The sequence below is a fragment of the Scyliorhinus canicula genome, chromosome 11, assembly GCF_902713615.1.
Source record: "Scyliorhinus canicula chromosome 11, sScyCan1.1, whole genome shotgun sequence".
NCBI classification, from domain to species: domain Eukaryota; kingdom Metazoa; phylum Chordata; class Chondrichthyes; order Carcharhiniformes; family Scyliorhinidae; genus Scyliorhinus; species Scyliorhinus canicula.
Genome location: NC_052156.1, coordinates 159,165,750 through 159,183,995, shown reverse-complemented (window position 1 = coordinate 159,183,995; position 18,246 = coordinate 159,165,750).

Sequence of the window (18,246 nt, the reverse complement as noted above, 5' to 3'; positions counted from 1 at the left end):
GAGCACCCAGAGGAAACCCACGCAGACATGGGTTTAATCAAACCTAGTTGTATTCCAGGATTTAAGTGAACAATGAGGACTGGCATTTTGGTAGAGTTACAGTTAGAGGTTCCTCCGTTCAGGAGTAATCAATCCCTGTCTGATCATCCAGATTGATGTGTGTTATCCCTGGATTGGAAACGTAGGTGTTCGAATATTACTACGGGAGAGGTCACATTTCCTCCAGGTACAGGTTTTACATGAAAAAGGCATTACTTATGAAGAGTTGTTGGCTACCTGAATGTGGAATTCCACCTCTTAGTTTTACATCTCAAGATAGAGCTACCAGTGTCAGTGACCACTGGTGGTTTTAATAACACGCAAATAGAGTTAAAACCAACTAGGCCAGCAAAAAAAAGCTTTTCATTGATCGGCCGTGATGGTTAGTGCCCTCTCTCTCAAGCGTGAATGGAGCAAACTCACCTCTTGGTGTTGCTATTGGATTTTCTTTCCTCCCTCTCTCTCTCTGCCAGCTGACAGTGGAGCCAGGGGCAATCCTTCCATTTGTCAGCTTGAGATGCTGAAGCTCCCAACCACAACTGGACACCTCAGGAAAACATGAAGACTGACATTTATACTGTAAAAGAGCAACATGGACGGCAAACTTATGCAAATATGTGGAGTGGGTTTTGCTTTCTCGAGACAATTGCGTTTAATTATATTTTTTGACTGTAAATATGCAAATCTGTGTATTGCACTGGCAAACGTATGAATAGCATCAATAGTCAAAAATGGAGGAGCATCCTTACAATTGTAACCCTTTTTCACAAAGCTCATCAGCTGCCACAGATAATAATAATCTTTATTAGTGTCACAAGTGGGCTTACATTAACACTGCAATGCAGTTACTGTGAAAATCCCCTCTTCGCCACACTCCGACCCCTTTTCGGGTACACAGAGGGAGAATTCAGAATGTCCAATTCGACTAACAAGCACGTCTTTCGGGACTTGTGGGAAGAAACCAGAGCGGCCGGAGGAAACCCACGCAGACACGGGGAGAATGTGCAGACTCCGCACAGACAGCAACCCAAGCCGGGAATTGAATCTGGGACCCTGGCGCTGTGAAGCAACAGTGCTAACCACTGTGCTACCGTGCTGCCCTATCTGGGTCATTTCGAACTGGCCACTTGTGTCTTTTTCATACCGATGCTTTCGAGAGAAAGTTTTAAGACCATTCCTGATTGAAATTTTAATTAATTTTTGCTTAAAATTGTGTCAGTACTTAGTTTGTCAGTGTGCCCGAAATATTCCCTCCACAACAATTCACTGAGTCAGAAGAAAACAATATCGCACAGCATGGGTATTTTTCAGATCAAAACAAAGGCACGTACGGATAATTATCTTTTATTTCGCAAATTAAACCTTCTGTCATCTTTCTAACTGCTATTTAAAAAAAACAGGGTAGCTCGAACTCTTTCCTACTCTGACTATTCATTCCTAAGATTGTGGCCGTCTTTCTTCACTTCCTTCGCAAGACACTTTTATCCAGTGTTCGAAGGTGGAAATGCCGCTCCCTCAGAGGAGATCATGCACATTATGATTCAAAGGTTCTTCCTCTCTATGTGGAATAGCATTGCCGAGTTTACCAATCACCCCTGATTATAATGTGGCGTACACTGGCGAAAGCATACGCCAAACATCTTATCCCGTCTTCTTCAAGAAGGTATCAGATGAGTAAGTACAGGTTACAACTCTGAAGTATCATTTACAGATTGAATAATACATAGATGCGGGTGGAACACAAGACACTGAGAGTGCAAATAAAGATAGCATCAGCCCATAAGAGGTTTAAATATCCTTCTTAGAATGTACTCCTTACACAGCTTGATGAGCGACAGGATTATTGGATGAAATGCGAGATCTTCATAATGTAATGTGCGTGGGTGATGCAAATTCTCAGTACACCCACGGAGTTCAGATCTGCAGTCAGAGCTAAGAACCTGAGCAATCGGTACAGTGATTGATGTTATGAGGATTATTCAATGTTACAACCAGTCCTTTGAAGTCAGCTGTCATATTTTGCAATGCGGCGAGTTAACGCCTGTGTATTAGTCCTCCTGCTCATATTTTCATGTCTCATGGGTTCAGTAATCAGGAAAGTTAAATTCATTTATTCTACTGTTTATATTCTGGACATTTCTACCTCCAGTTTCGACTATTCCAATGTCCTGTTGGACTGTCTCCCAATTTCCATTTTCCATCCTCCAAAAATTGGAACCGATGCAAAAATTTAAACTCTACTGCATATATCCTAAGTTGTACCAAGTCCCGTTTGTAATGATATGTAAAATCTAAGGAGAGTAAAGGGTTAACAAGATGATGTTCACGTATATCAATACTAGATGACATCACTGAGTAGTCTTATAAAAGGCTACTTTTACTCTAATACTCTAAGCATTCCGGGAGAAGCTGTGGGAGAAGCTAATGAAAAAGGATAGTGTGAGGTTGAGTTAGAGTGTATCTTGTATTAGTGAGAGATAATTAATTACTGTAACATAGATTCAATCCTATTATTTTATTACCTGTTACTCAATAGAGTATGCGAACCATTTCAAGTCGTGTAAAATAAACTAGCTTTGGTTGAAACATATAGCTTTATGTTCTTTGTAAACACTACGACTTTGGCTATCTTGGAGAACAATACAAGGAATATAACACCATTCACTCACCATTCCCATGCTCACTGATTTATAATGGCTCCTGGCCCAACAATACCTGGATATTAAACTTTTTATCGTCATAGATCCATACATCTGGCCTCACTCTAACTTACCCCTGTAACCTCCCTCAGTTCGACAAACCTCAGAAAGCGCGGCATTCCTCCAGCTCTGGCCTTGTGAACACCCATGTCCGTCACCCCTGGCTTGACCCTACACTCCGGAATCCCTTGCCTAAAACGTCTCCGCTCATCCCCTGTCTTTTGAACCCCTCCTTGAAGCCTACACCTTTGATCAAGTTTCTGGTCCCCTTGTCTAACATCTCTGTCATAAAACGTTGTCTGATTATACCCTTGTGAAGCTCTTTGGAACAATTAAAGCCACTATAGAATTCAAGTTGTTGTTATTCAGCTTCAGAGCCAGTAACATTTGACTGTCTGCAAACGTGTTCTTATTTATGTGCCGATGGTGAAAGATATGACATAATTGTGTTGGGCACATCAACGGCCCCAGAAGTTTGGATGTGGTTGTCACCCACATAAGCATCGCAGACAAGTTGTTGTGGCACCTGAAGCCACAGTGTAGCTCGATGGTTAAATTGTAAAATAGGGGGCAGCACGGTGGCACAGCGGGTTAGCCCTGCTGCTTCACGGCGCCGAGGTCCCAGGTTCGATCCTGGCTCTGGGTCACTGTCCGTGTGGAGTTTGCACATTCTCCCTGTGTTTGTGTGGGTTTCACCTCCACACCCCAAAGAAGTGCAGGATAGGTGGATTGGCCACGCTAAATTGCCCCTTAATTGGGAAAAATTAATTGGGCACTCTAAATTTTAAAAAAATTAAAAATAAATAAAAATTGAAAATAGCACACAAACTATTCTTGGTCTTCCATTGGAGCTGTTTGTCTACAAAATTGGAAAATGCTGGAAACACCCAGACTTCTGTTGATTCAGTGCTGTTGACAACATAGATCCCAAGGAAATGCCTGAATTTTGTTTTTAACACTCAAGAACTCCATTATATTTACAATGGGTCTGCTCCTTGGCCTTATTAAAAGTGCCACTCCCAGTTCAAGGCTACAGAGGATTTAGGTCTTTTAAAAAAAATAAATTTAGAGTACCCAATCATTTTTTCCCAATTAAGGGGCAAATGTAGCGTACCAATCCACCTGACCTGCACATCCTTTTGTGTTGTGGGGCTGAGGCCCACGCAGACACGGGGAGAATGTGCAACCTCCACACCATCAGTGACTCGGGTCCGGATCGAACCCGCGTCCGCGCCGTGAGACAGCTGTGCTAACCACTGCGCCACCGTGCTGCCCGGATTTAGGGTTTCCTACTCTCCAGACTGGGCCTGGGATCGCCAGCAATTAAAAGTCAATTCCCAGGAGACCTCGGCCAGCAACTCAATTGAGCTTTTAAAAAAAGTTTTTAATTAATTTTTGTCAAAGTAGTTCATTGATCAGCGGCCCATCACTGTCTGTGCGGAGTCTGCACATTCTCCCCGTGTCTGCGTGGGTTTCCTCCGGCTGCTCCGGTTTCCCCCCACAGTCCAAAGACGTGCAGGTTAAGTGGACTGACCATGATAAATTGCGCTTAGTGACCAAAAAGAGTTAGGAGGGGTTATTGAGTTACGGGGAAAGCGTAGAAGTGAGGGCTTAAGTGGGTCGGTGCAGACTCGATGGGCCGAATGGCCTCCTTCTGCACTGTATGTTCTGTGCTCATGACATCCTGCTCAGCCCAGGTTCCCTATGAATAGGGAAGTGAGCAAACCTTTTAATTATTTGTATCGCTCTTGACTGCCGGTCAACTGCCTTTCTCTTATGTATCCCAATATCTTCACAATTGATAATTTTTTAAAATATTCTTTCATAGGATGTGAGCAACACTGACTGGAGTGTCCTCTGGAACTGCTGCAGTCCATGTAGTGTAGATCCAGCCACAGTGCTGTTCGGGAGGGATTTCCAAGATTTTGACACAGCGACAGTGAAGGAATGGTGATTTCCATGTCAGGACAGTTTGTGGCTTGGAGGGGAACTTTTAGGTGGTGATGGTCCCATGCACCTGCTACCCTTGTCCTTCTAGGTGCTAGAAGGCGTGAGTTTGGAAAGTACCGTCGAAGGAGCCTTGGTGAGTTGCTGCATCGACCGCCTTAAACACCCATTCCCTCCTCCACTGACACACAGTAGCAGCGTGTGTAACATCGACAAGACGCACTGCAGCAACTCACCAAGGCTCCTAGGGAACCTGGGCTGGTGTGGTTGCTGAGCAGGATGTCAGAGTGCTATCCACTTGTGCTACCCTGCTGCCCACCGTGCTGGAGGTGAAATCTCCAGGAATACGTCCAACCAGGGTTGGCAACCTTAATCAAATTCGGTAGGAGGGCCACTCCATTGACTTACCTCTCTCCTGTGAGTATGTATGTGCCTGGGGGAGCTTAAGAGTGATCATCTGGCATCCACTGGCACACTTGGTACTTTTGTCAGCCTCAATCGCGTAACCAACTTGAGGAAGGATGTGAAGGCGTCAGAGAGAGTGCAGAAAAGATTCACAAGAATAATTCCTGGGATGAGGTGCTTCAGCTTTTAAAAAAAAATAATTTAGAGTACCCAATTAATTTTTTCCAATTAAGGGGCAATTTAGCGTGGTCAAGCCATCCCGCCTGCACATCTTTGGGTTGTGGGGGCAAAACCCACGCAAACACGGGGAGAATGTGCAAACTCCACATGGACAGTGACCCAGGGCCAGGATCGAACCTGGGACCTCGGGAGGTGTTTTAGCTCTGAAGATAGATGAGAGTAGTTTGGGTTGATTTCCTTGGTATAAAGGGCTGAGAGGAGATTTAATAGAGGTATTCAAAATCTTGAGGAGCCTGGACAGAGTAGATAGAGAGACACTGATCCCATTTATGAAACGATGGAGAACGAGGAGGCACAGATTTAAAGTAATTGGCAAAGGAAGCAAAAGCAATATAAGTAAAAAATATTTTCACGCAGCGAATGGTTAGAATTTGGAATGCACTGCCTGAGAGTGTGGTGGAGACTGCTTCAACCGAGCCTTTCAAAAATGATCTAGATTGTTCTTTTCAAAGAAAGAATGTGCAGGGTTACAGGGAGAAGGCAGGAAAACGATACCAAGTAAATGCTCATTTGGATAGCAGGCGCAGACACGATGGGCTGAATGGCCTCCTGTGCAGTAACAATTCTGTGACTGTGTGAATGCGGCCATGTGGAGGCAGCTGGAGGTGCTACTGAATGTCGAGGTGGGCTGGTTAAAAAGTCCACCTTGGTCCTCCGATACTTCATCCCAGTGAGAACAAATGTAGCAGGGCCTCACCACTCACACCCTCTCACTCCCCACACATTCCCTGTGCCAACTCATTGCTAACCGATGCTCCCACTCATCCCCATAGTCCTTTGTAGCCCTTATGCTAACCTAGTGTCAACCATGCCAATTCCATTGCCCCCATCCACCACCCTTTGCACTAGCAACCAACCTGCACCATGGGCAAACCTCAGGAGCCGTGCTTAGCTGAATAAATAAAGTTCTGATCATCTATTGCAGACTTCTCTTTGTTAAAAACATGCTTTTTGATAAAAAGACCGTTCAATGCATTTAAATTCCTTCAGTACTTAATCCCCTATAGAAACTTAAGAAACATGGAAAATAGAAGCAAGAGTAAGCCATTCAGCCCTTAGAGCCTGCTCCACTGTTCAATATGATTATGGCTGATCATGCAACTCAGTAACCTGTTTACACTTTCTTGCCATATCCTTTGATCTCCTTAGCCCCATGAGCTATATATAACTCCTTCTTGAAAACATGCAATATTTTGGTCTCAACTGCTTCCTGTGGTAACAAATTCCACAGGTTTACCACTATCCTTAGACTATGACTCCTGGTTCTTGAACACACCCATCCTCACCATAGGGAACATCCTTCCTGCATTTACCCTGTCTAGTCCTGCTAGAATTTTATAGGTTTCTATGAGATCCTCCCTCTTTATAAAAACATCGCCACCGGAAGCCAAAGCAAACATTTTTATTCAAAGCCCCACATCTAAAACAACTTATCCCTTTATAACAACTGGAGCTGACAATCAAACTGTGAATTTAAATCCTCCGCCTCCCCTTGAATTAGTGATAATGATAGAAACAATCAAGCAACCTGATGCTATAATGACAATTCTTAGGATTATGTGAACAAGCATTGATTAAAATTGCAAGCACCAAAATTATGTTCAACTGAGAGATACAGCCGGTGGGATTTATTTTCAAAACTTAAAGAGCAGGGGATTTAAATGATTTGACAGCTTAACATGTCCACAGATCTTCGCCACCTTTTAGACACATGAACATCCATTTGTAACTGTCCCAAAAATGTACCTGACCTCTCCAAAGAGCTCCAATCGACTTAGATATTTTCCTCAAATTCATGAATCCCACAAGTCATATTTCAGAAACGAGGATGACAAAAATTGCGACTGACTGAAGGCAGCTGTAATTTTACTTCTGCCGCTTCCTCCATGAATTGTGAATATCTCGCCCCCTAGTGGGTCTCTGTAAGAAGTCAGGCTTAAGAATGTAGAGGTTGTAAAACTTTGGTAAAGTATTATTTTCTTCCATTGACTGGAAATCATTGGTGCTTTCAATTCACACTTTTTAATTAATATACATCATCCTGTTAATGTCTTGGACATTACAATAACAAAGTTGGGTTTTGGTAAGCTAAGATTGTGCAGATCTTAAGACCATAGGGAACTCCAGAACATGGAAAATGTCTTTTTGTTACAACCATTCAATTCATTTGTTTCAATAGATGTACTCGTACTAAAGGTTCAGCCATATAAATACAGTGGCTACAAGAACAGATCAGAGGCTGTGAATTGTTCAGTGAGAAACTCAGCACCTGACTCCCAAAGTCTGTCTACCATCTGCAAGGCACAATACCCCTTCTGTCAGCACCTTCCTACAAGCCAGAAGTCTCACCTCCTCCACATGTTCCCCTCAAGGTGGTTGTGGTCGGCAAGAAGCGATTGTCTATACCCTGGCAGAATGTGACTTTACAAACAGGGTCCGGAGAGAGATGCAACGGCATTTTATTTCGGTTCATCCTGAGCAGGATTGTGTCCTCTAGGGACTGGTCCCAGGGACATTCACCGAGATAAACACCAACTGTGGCTGGAGGACCATCAACTCGGTGAAAGATGTCTTTTAGTCTGCCTAAAACTTACGAATCTTCCTGTGGAAATAGTTGTCCTGAATGAGCACTGCAGACTGGCACATTCCAAGGTCCTGGACTAATGTTCTGAGTGGCGCACTAAAGTTCTGGGCAGCCCCCACAGAGCTACAATGGGGAAAGGTCGCTGTCCAAGGTCTTTTAGCCAGAACACACCCAGGGGCTAGAAACGGTGTGAACGCCTATGACTGACAAGTAATGGATATTGTAAATATGAACACCATTGATATTATATTGAGGCACCTTAGCGTGGAATATGCTGTATGGAGAAAAGTCAAGTTTTATTGCATGTTCTGTAATTTTCAAGTCAAAATGCTGGGTACTTTTACAAATTGTATGAATAAAGTATATTTTTGAAAGCAGGAACAAGCCGGGAGTGTGTGCGATCGATCTGCCTGGATGAGTGCATCTCCAAAAACACCCTTGAAGCTGAACTCTATCCAAAAGAAAGCACCCCGCTTGATTGCCACCCATCCTCCACTTCAAATACTCAAATCCTCCACCACTGGCAGAAATGTATTTGTTTTGTGTCTTCACGTACTTTTTTTCCCTTTGGGGATGATTGGGAAAGTGTTGGAAGGATTATAGAATTGATTATCAACAATTGATCATCAGGCACGCTTCTTTCATCATCGACAGGTCGTGGAGTGGGACCCTGAATTCATGGCTTCTGGCTCAGAGACCAGAGCATTTCCCACAATGTGTATCACCTGCAAGAGGCCTACAGCAACTCACCAAAGTATCCTTCGTCAGCACCTTCCAAACCCATGACCTCTGCCGCCGGCAATTTCACCTTCAAGTTACTGACCATCAGGATACAAAACTATATCACAGCTCCTTCACTGTCGCTGGATTATAAACCTGGAACATCCTTCCTAAGAGCCCTGAGGATATACCTACACCAGATGGACTGCAGCCACACAAGAAGGTGGCTCACCACCATCTTGTCAGTGGCAATTAGGGTTAGACAACAAGTGGTGACCATTCCACTGACAATCCATGAAAGAATGAGTAAAGTGGCTCCCTGTATCAGATATGAGTGTTGGCTCAGCGGTAGCACTCTCAACTGAGTCAAGAGTTCATGGGTGAAGACCCACTCCAGGGTAGGAGCACATAATCTAGGCTTACACTTCAGTGCTGTACTGAGGGAGTGCTACACTGTCGGAGGGGTCATCAGTTAGACATGTGGTTGAACCGAGATGCCATCTACTCTTCCATGGCATGATTGAAAAGAGCACACATGTGTCTTCGACAACATCTATTATTTGATCATTATTACTGAAGAAATAGAGGCTAAGGTTTTGACTCAAACAGAACCCATTCACTTAGACAGAGATAAAATTGGGCGCAGATTATTTATCTCATTGCTGTTTGTGGGTCTTCACTGTGGACAAATTGGTTGCCACTCTTCCCTACGGTATAACTGACTACACCTCAAGAGTATTTCATTGACTGTGAAGCATATTGAGCTGTCCTAAGTGGTGCCATACAAATGTAAATCTTCCTTTATTAATGTACAGTTCATTTTATCCTGAACCATAAGCACATGTGCTCTTATCTTACCTTTGACCTCAGCTTTATTCTGTTTCCTTTCAGCAAAGCTCTTGCAGACGTGGTATTTACTGGATGGAGTTTGTAGCCTTTAGATGAATTAATAACTCTAAGTGAAGAAATTCTTTCTCAGTACTCGTTTGCCTTGTGGTCTCCTTATTTGCAAAGAACATCCTTTTCTGGTTAACTTGAAAGCATTAATTCTCTTCCGCTTGACGGCACCACTCATTATTTGAAGTTATATAAATTAATTTCTTCCTCCCTCTCAATCTTCATTTTAATTGACGATGGAAAGCTGGGTTAAGTTCTTCTCTTCCCTGCATCTCCTCCACCTGACAGGAAAGTTGTTCACTTGTCAAAATAGTTTCAAAATAACAGGGGGTGCAAGTTAAAAGTTCGAGGAACAGGAGGAAGGAAGGTAGGTGGGGAGAGTGGCGCCGGGGTGATGTCACTGGACTAGTAATCCAGAGGCCCAGGTTAATGCTCTGGTCACTTGGGCTGAAATTTTCCGCTGCAGAATTCTCTGCAGTTAGGCCGGAAAGCCACTGAAATCTCTGTTCACATCGGCGGACCCGGAAGATTCCATCAGCGCCAAGGGCACAAAATTTCCGACCCTGGATTCAAATTCCACCACAAGACCTGGTGTGATTTAGATCCAATCAATAAACCTGGAACTTTTAAAAAAATTTATAAATTTTGGCTCCCCAATTCTTGTTTTTTCCAATTAACGGGCAATTTAGCGTGACCAATCCACCTACCCTGCACATATTTCTGCATTGTGGGGGTGAGAGCCATGCAGGCACAGGGAGAATGTGCGAACTCCACACGGACAGTGACCCGGGGCCGGGATCGAACCAGGGTCCTCGGCGCCATGAGGCAGCAAGTGCTAACCACTGCGCCGCCGTGCCACCTATAAATCTGGAACATAAAGCTAATCCTCATGATGGTGACCATGACAAGTGGTCACCGATTGTTGTCAAAACCCATCTGGTTCACAGATGCCCTTTGAGAATTCTGCCACCCTTACCTGGTCTGGCCTACACGCGACTCCAGCTCCTGCAGTTGACTCTTAGCTGTCCTCCGAAATGGCCAAGCAAGCCAATCAGTTCACAGCAGTTAGGGAAGGGCAACAAATGCCAGTCTTGCCTGCGACACCCACACCCAGGAAAGATTAAAGGGGGGGCGGGGTAAAAGACCACAATAAAGGTCATTGAAATAAACATGGGTTCAAGAAACAATGGGCTGCATTTCTGAGGACGGAAAAAAATCAATGGGCGAGATTTTCCCGTCGCACCCATCCGAGACCAGAAATTCCCACCCAGGGTGAACGGGCCTTTGAGTGGTCCACCAAATTTCCCATCATGCCCATGATGATTCCAATGTTAAGAATTTTGACTAAGTACACAATAAATAAGTATTAACAGCATCAGCAAAAAGTGATCAAAAAGGTTAAAGATTGTTAGGCCTGATTGTGAGATAAAAATAATTATACAAAGAGTGATCAGAACTTTGCATTTGGAAGTCCCACCTTCGGGAGATAAAACCAAAGTGTTTTTTTTTTTTCGATTTAAGGCGTTCTCCCTTGCCCAAATTCTCATAATGTTTTTTAAAAATAAATTTAGAATACCCAATTCATTTTTTTTCAATTAAGGGCAATTTAGCGTGGCCAATCTACCTACCCTGCACATCTTTTGGGTTGTGGGGGCGAAACCCACGCAGACACGGGGAGAATGTGCAAACTCCACACGGACAGTGACCCAAAGCTGGGTTCGAACCTGGGATCTTGGCGCAGTGAGGCTGCAGTGCCAACCACTGCATCACTGTGCTGCCCTCAAATTCTCATATTGTTGATAGTTTGTTCTGTTTGAACAGGAAAGGCAGGGTTATAAATCAATGGGAGACATGTCGAATTGGCTGCTGATTTGTGATTACCCACTTTACTCGATTTCACAAGGTCAAAATCTACCTCAATACTTTTTTTAACATCTCCACTTGGTTACTTGGTTGGAACACGATTCTTGTGCTTCCCTGGAACCAATATTTATGCAGCTGGAAGCACAGAGAATTGCGTGGAATGTATAACACAGAAACAGGCCTTTCAGCTTGTGCTGTGCTAAATCTCCACACAAACCGCCTTCCTCAATGGTCATTTTGGGCTGGATTCTCCATTTTGTGATGCATGCTGGAAGGGCAATTCATGATGGGGCGGAGAATCCAGCGCCGGAGGTTTCCGATGCTCCAGTCCCCTGCTGGCAGTGGGATCGAGGTTTGTGTCATTAAGATCCATTTCCATCCTATTAACAGGCTGGGCACCATATTCTCCAGGCCCATGTGATTCTTCGGTCCTCTGGGCCGGGAATCACGTGGGTGAGAATTGGTGCAGGTCTTCACAACCGTAGCTCTGACGCCTTGGACCTCATGATGGGCCTAGGGGGTAATAACATCAGGCAATTGCCCCTAAAGTCCATCCAAGGGCCACCTTCCCCCCAAAGTGCAAACGCTGCCATCCCCACCGGACACCCCCCCCCCCCCCCATCCTACACTGCCTCCCCACCAGAGAGCCCCCCCCCCCATTACAGAGACCTCCACCAGAGAAGCCTATTATAGAGACCCCCAACCTGAGATCCCCTCATTACAGAGGCCCCTCATTACAGAGACCCCCAAATGCAGAGACCCCAATAGAGACATCCCCAATTATAGAGACCCACATGAGACAGGCCCCTGCCTGGAAGCCCCTCCTATTAGAAAGACTCCTGCCTGGAAGCTAGGGAGAATTCCAGACAGAGGCAGTGGAAAATAGTCTCTGCTTTAAAACTCACCCATACAACACACCTGCTGCCTCCGGCCAAGGAGGCAGCACCTGTCAATTCCTGGAAAGAGAAAAGTAGTCAGCTGGGTTTAAACCCCCTTGGACCTTTGATAGGCAAGCCTTTTGGAAAACCCTGGCAGGTTGGGTCCAATCAGAGTCCGCCCAGCCGGCATGACATCATGGGACTTGCCCCTTCCATTTCTTTTTTTCGAAGTTTAAAAATACGTGCTGCCTTTCACTTTTCCCGCCCAAGGCAACACTTTGACAAAAACAATCAGTATGTTCCGCCCAGAGTTGTTGTTACAAAGAATATTACTGAGGCTATCGTAAAACTGAAATAAAAAAGAAAATGTCGAAAATGTTCGGCAGGTCCAACAGCGTCTGTGGGCATTTAAAGTCAAAGAGGATTTCTGATTTTAAAAAGACTACTGATCTGGAAAGGATGGCACGGGGGCACAGTGGTTAGCACTGGTGCTTCACAGCACCAGGGTCCCAGGTTCAGTTCCCGGCTTGGTTCACTGTCTGTGTGGAGTCTGCACGTTCTCCCCGTGTCTGCGTGGTTTTTCTCTGGGTGCTCCGGTTTCCTCCCACAGTCCAAAGACGTGCAGGTTAGGTGGATTGGCCATGCTAAATTGTTCCTTAGTGTCTAAAACAAAAATGGGAAGGGGAGTTGGGAGGGGAGATCAATTGGGGAATATGGAGTGAGGCACTGCATAGGGTAAACGGGACTTCCTCCTGTGCAAGAATGAGCCTGATACAGAAGGTGGTGCTCAGGGTGCATATGACTCGGGTGAGAATGTGTGGGCTCTTTCAGGGGGTAGCAGATGAGTGTGAGAGGTGTGGGCGGTGTCATAATATACACACAAGTATATGATGGTGCACAGACAGGCTTTGATTGACACACAGGATGACCAATGAACACACAGATCACAGCAGCCAATCACCAGACAGGACACGGCCACTATAAAGCCAGAGGGCACTAGTTTTCCCGCTCTCTTGGGATGCAGCCTCTGAGACAGTCAGAGCCCGTGAGCAACAACTAGAACATCCGCCATGTGGTAGTAAGATAGTCTGGTCAGGTTAGCCTCAGGTCTCCAGTCAACTCAGCATAGTGTCAACCCACAGTTAAAGTAGGTTTAATAGTTAAGAGTTCAATAAAATAGAGTTGCATTTCTTCAAGTGTTGGAAGCCTGTCTCTCTCACTGCTACGGTAAACGCAGTCCTCGCAAACCCAGCTTACCCAACACATCAGGCGGGGGCCAGCGAATCACGCACACATGGTTTGGGGTTGCGTAAAATTGGGAAGATTCTGGGCGGGCGTGTTTGCGGTCTTAGCCAGGATAGTGGAGGAGGAGGTGGACCCGGACCCTTTGGTGGCGATATTTTGAGTTTTAGAGAAGCTGAAGCTCATGGAGAGGAGGAAGGCCGATTTCGTGGCCTTCGCCTCTCTGATTGCACGGCGGCAAATTTTACTGGAGTGGCGGTCGGTATCGCCACCTTGGTTGGGTGATCTGTACAACTTCCTGTGATCAGAGAAGATAACGTATCTGTTAAGGGGCACTGCAGAGGGGTTTGAGAAAAGGTGGGGGATGTTTGTGACCATGTTTGAGGAGCTGTTCATAGCAGGGGACGGGGGAAAGTGAAAAAGGGGAATCTGTTCAGACTATAGCAGAACTAGGGGGCATAGCCTCAAAATAAGGGGAAGTAGATTTAGGACTGAGTTTAGGAGAAACTTCTTCACCCAAAGGGTTGTGAATCTATGGAATTCCTTTCCCAGTGAAGCAGTTGAGGCTCCTTCATTAAATGTTTTTAAGGTAAAGATAGATAGTTTTTTGAAGAATAAAGGGATTAAGGGTTATGGTGTTCGGGCCAGAAAGTGGAGCTGAGTCCACAAAAGATCAGCCATGATCTCATTGAATGGCGGAGCAGGCTCGAGGGGCCAGATGGCCTACTCTGCTCCTAATTCTTATGTTCTAGTTGATTGTTGGGAAGTATGTTTCCTGGGGTCTTTATGTGTTATAACCTGTTTTGATACATGTTTGTAATAAAATACATTTTAGTCTCTAAAAAAGTTAGACAGGGTAACTGGGTCACAGTGAGATGGTGGAGGCTAGGCCTAGACAGGGTCCTCTTTCAGTGGGTCATTGCAGACTCGATGGGCTGAAGTGTCTGCTGCACTGTTGTGATTCTAGGAAACATTGGGCAGGATTCCCCGTAGCCTGACGCTGAAATTGGTATTGCCGATCGGGCGGAGAATGGATTCTAATGCCAGATGCGGGGCAGGCGCTGGTCCACCATGCTCCGGCCCCTCCTAATCGGCGTCATCGGGACTCGCGATGTTCCCCCGCCGATGGGCCGAGTTCCCGACGGCGTGGGCCACGTGTGGTCCATGCAGTCGGGGACCTGGCGTGCTGGCTGCGGACACCGGCCAGCGGGGCTGCACTCAGCGGAGATCCATGCCGCTGCCCCGGGGGCCTCTGCTAGGGCTGGGGGGGAGTGGTGGGAGGTGGCCAGGGGGTGGGCTGTAGGGTACCCGGTCCATCATGGCCGGAGACATGTTTCCTGGTATGACCGGCGATTCCAGTTGTGCGGGAACCCGGCGTGGCAGCTGCGGACTGTGTCCAGCGCTGCCACAATCGGGCGGGAGCCGTGCTGCTGGCTGGAGAGGGGCTGCAGGTCGTCGCAGTGCGCATGCACAGCCACGGCCCTGGCCATTCTCCAGCCGTTTATTTCTTGTAGGCCGGGAGTTTTACATGGCGCAGCTGCTAGCCCCTCGCCGGTCGCAGCATCGGTGAGGGGGCGGCGCCAATTTTTTCCACGTAAAACGCCACGGATCCTCCGCACTTAGCCTCAGAATCGGAGAATCTGGCCCAATGTGGGAGAAACTGGGAGAGACAATGTCAGCCTTCTCCAGCAGCAAAGGCAAAAAAACATTTTGCAGATAACAGGCTCTGGACGTCCGAGGTGGAGGAAGAGGTTGTGATTAAATGGTGAAACAATAGTTCGGAATGGAGTGGGAGCAGATAATTTTGATGCAACATGTGATTGAGTGCAGCAAGTTAGATGATGAATTTTATTTGCTGTTGAGTAGGATGCTGTAAATGATTAGCAGCCTGGAGACAGGAGGATATTCAAGTACATGCCATCACAAAGGCTTAATATGTGTTGATGCTAATTTGTCAAAGAGCACTTGCTTTCAGGAGGGCAATTTTAACATGAAAAAGAGACAAATAGAATCAAAATTGATTCTACGTATATGGGGGGAGCGAGTTGTGGAACAATGACATTATTTTAGAGATTGGGGGGTAGAAGGTATTTAAGAGGAAGCTAATTAAGGCTCAGGTGCGTGGTGAGAACACGGACAAGCCGGGAAATCCTACCACCTGCCTCCAAAACTGGTATCCTCAATTCTCGAGGGATGGAACTGGAGTCAGGCCAGGGTTCAGGCATGGTTTACAGTGGCAGCCGGCTACTTAAATCATCAGCTGCCTCAACTGACTTGTCTCTTTGTTAGTTCAGGAGTGTGAAACCTGGCATGCACAGTTTAGACCAGATAGGAACTGGTCTGGACTTGGTGGATTAGTTCTGATAGCCGGGGTACCCCTTTGGAGAGGCAAGTGCGCTTTGGATCTAGTCCTGGGACACATTTGGGAGGGGTAAGGGAACCTTTCGGAAAGATAAGGCACTCTCTGGGATTGCGAAAAGTGAGCATGATTGTGTGTAAAAAGTGTATGCACTCTTGGAACTGTCAAAGCTGTCAAAGAACTGTCAAACCATCAAAGACCTGTCAAAGAACATTAGGTGAGTTCTCATGGAAGGGGTAAATGCAAAGGGTAATGGGTGGCAGCATGGTTTGGCTGAGTCGGCATGGGGTGATAAAGGGCCATGTGGGAAGGCATAGGGATTTGACGTACCTTTGGGAGGTGGGTGGTAGAGAGACTGAAGTGGCACAGGCTGGCATGGCTGGAAAATAGGGAGTGTGTTTGGGGGTGAGGGGGGGGGGGGTTGAGGGCTGGAGGAATGATTTTGCTTCAACCTATTTCAAAATGTAATTCAACACAGTGCCAGAGCTCAGAGGCAGGATTTGCATCCTGCCCAACTCTGTACCTGGCAGCTTCCGCACTCGTTCTGGGGTGGTGGTACCTGACCCGGATGTGAAACTCTGGGCCTCAGTATATGAGCAGGACCCCCCCCCCCCCATTGACGCCAGCATGATTTTACACTCCAGCTGCATTGAATGTGAGTTTGACTGGGCGTCCGGTTCTTTGTTCTTGCCAGCAGCATAGCGGGGCTCGCTTGGATCTGAAAATGCCAGCCTATGAAGTTAAAATGGACGGAAGATACAGGCCGGAACTCTCTGTTTGAGAGACCACCTCCAACCAGAGATGAGTCACATCTGATTTGCATTGACACTGGGAATGCAAACCCAGAAGCCAGTCACAGTGCTTTGCCATGCAGATTTATGCAAGGTGAGGATTGTGAGGGATTCCCCAGCGAATCCCACTATTGGGCCAGCATTTTGAGCAGTTGGCCCGACAGCGAGGTCCGGTGGCAGGGTCTCCTGACCCCCCCCCCCCACCCTCCCCCCCCAACAATGCAATTCAGCCACCGCCTCACCCCCCCCCCCCCCCCCCCCTCCAGGATTTTTGGGTCACCTTCCATCCCATTGTTTAAGGGTGGCATGACACCCCACCAGAGACCCTCCATTATAGAGACCCCTATCAGAGAGAGCCCCCTATTACAGGGTTCCCCACTAGAGACCCTCAATTACAGAGAACCCCACAAAACACCGCCCCCCCCCCATAAGAGAAACCCCCAATCTGCACCCCATAATAGAAACCCCTACCAGGTCTCTTGTGAGGACACAAACACTCCACTGCACAAACCACTCCACCCGCTCCCCCATGGATATGGGACATCCCGATGATGCCCCACCCAGGGAATACACACCCCATTCGAAACCTCACCAATGGAAGCTCCCCCAACACTGCTCTCGACGCTGCCTGTTGGTACTGCTTGGGCACTGCCCTCTGGTGGTGCCAGGGGGCAGTGCTGGACCAGTGCTGGGGGCAAGGCGGACCCAGCCGGGGTACTGCCCTGGCCCAGCCAGAGTACTGGCTGGGCAAGACACTCTCCCCCCAGGGGGCTGTACTTAATTTTTCACCCTGAAGGGTTCTGTTCACGAGTTCCCCGTTTAAGCCTTGCCAGTTTGACGTCACGTGGTGGATGGGGGGGGGTGGCTTCCCTTCTTGGGGGATGATGCAACATGGAGGCCCGCTAAGTACATATTCATGTATTATAACTGGGTTCCTCTCATTTCACGCGGAAACCCTGCAACATCACGGCGGGGGGCGGGGGGGGGGGGGGGGTGGCAATTGCGCGGGGCTGGTGGGAAAGCCACTTTGGGATTCAGGCTCAATTTTCTTCCCCCAACACCATTCCCGCCCGTCAAAAATATGGGTGGAAAACCCATAGTCAAATGTCCCATGGTGCTTTGCAACAGCGTTATCAGTCAAAATCTGATCACTGTGTCATGTAAAGAGATACTGCAGAAAGGCTTCCATTTACATCGCACTTTTCAGAACTACCAAACAACACAAAGCACTTTACAGCGAATGATACACTTTTGAAGTGTAATTACTGTTGTCGGATATTAGGCGGTTTGAGCACAGGAAGCTCCCACAAACAGCGACATGATAATCAACAGGTAATCATAACCCTGAGCAACCGTGACCAAATGCACGTGGAAAGGATGTGTCCTCTGGTCGGTGGGTCGAGAACTTGTTTGGCACTGGCTTAAAATTAGGGGTCGCCCTGTGGGACAGAGATTCGGAGAACTTTTTTCTCTCAGAGGGTGACTTTGGAACTCTCGGCACCAGAAGGGGGTGGAGTGGGGCGGGGGGGGGGGGGGGTTGGGGGGGTGTCTGGTGGTCACTGAATATTTTTAAGGCCAAGGT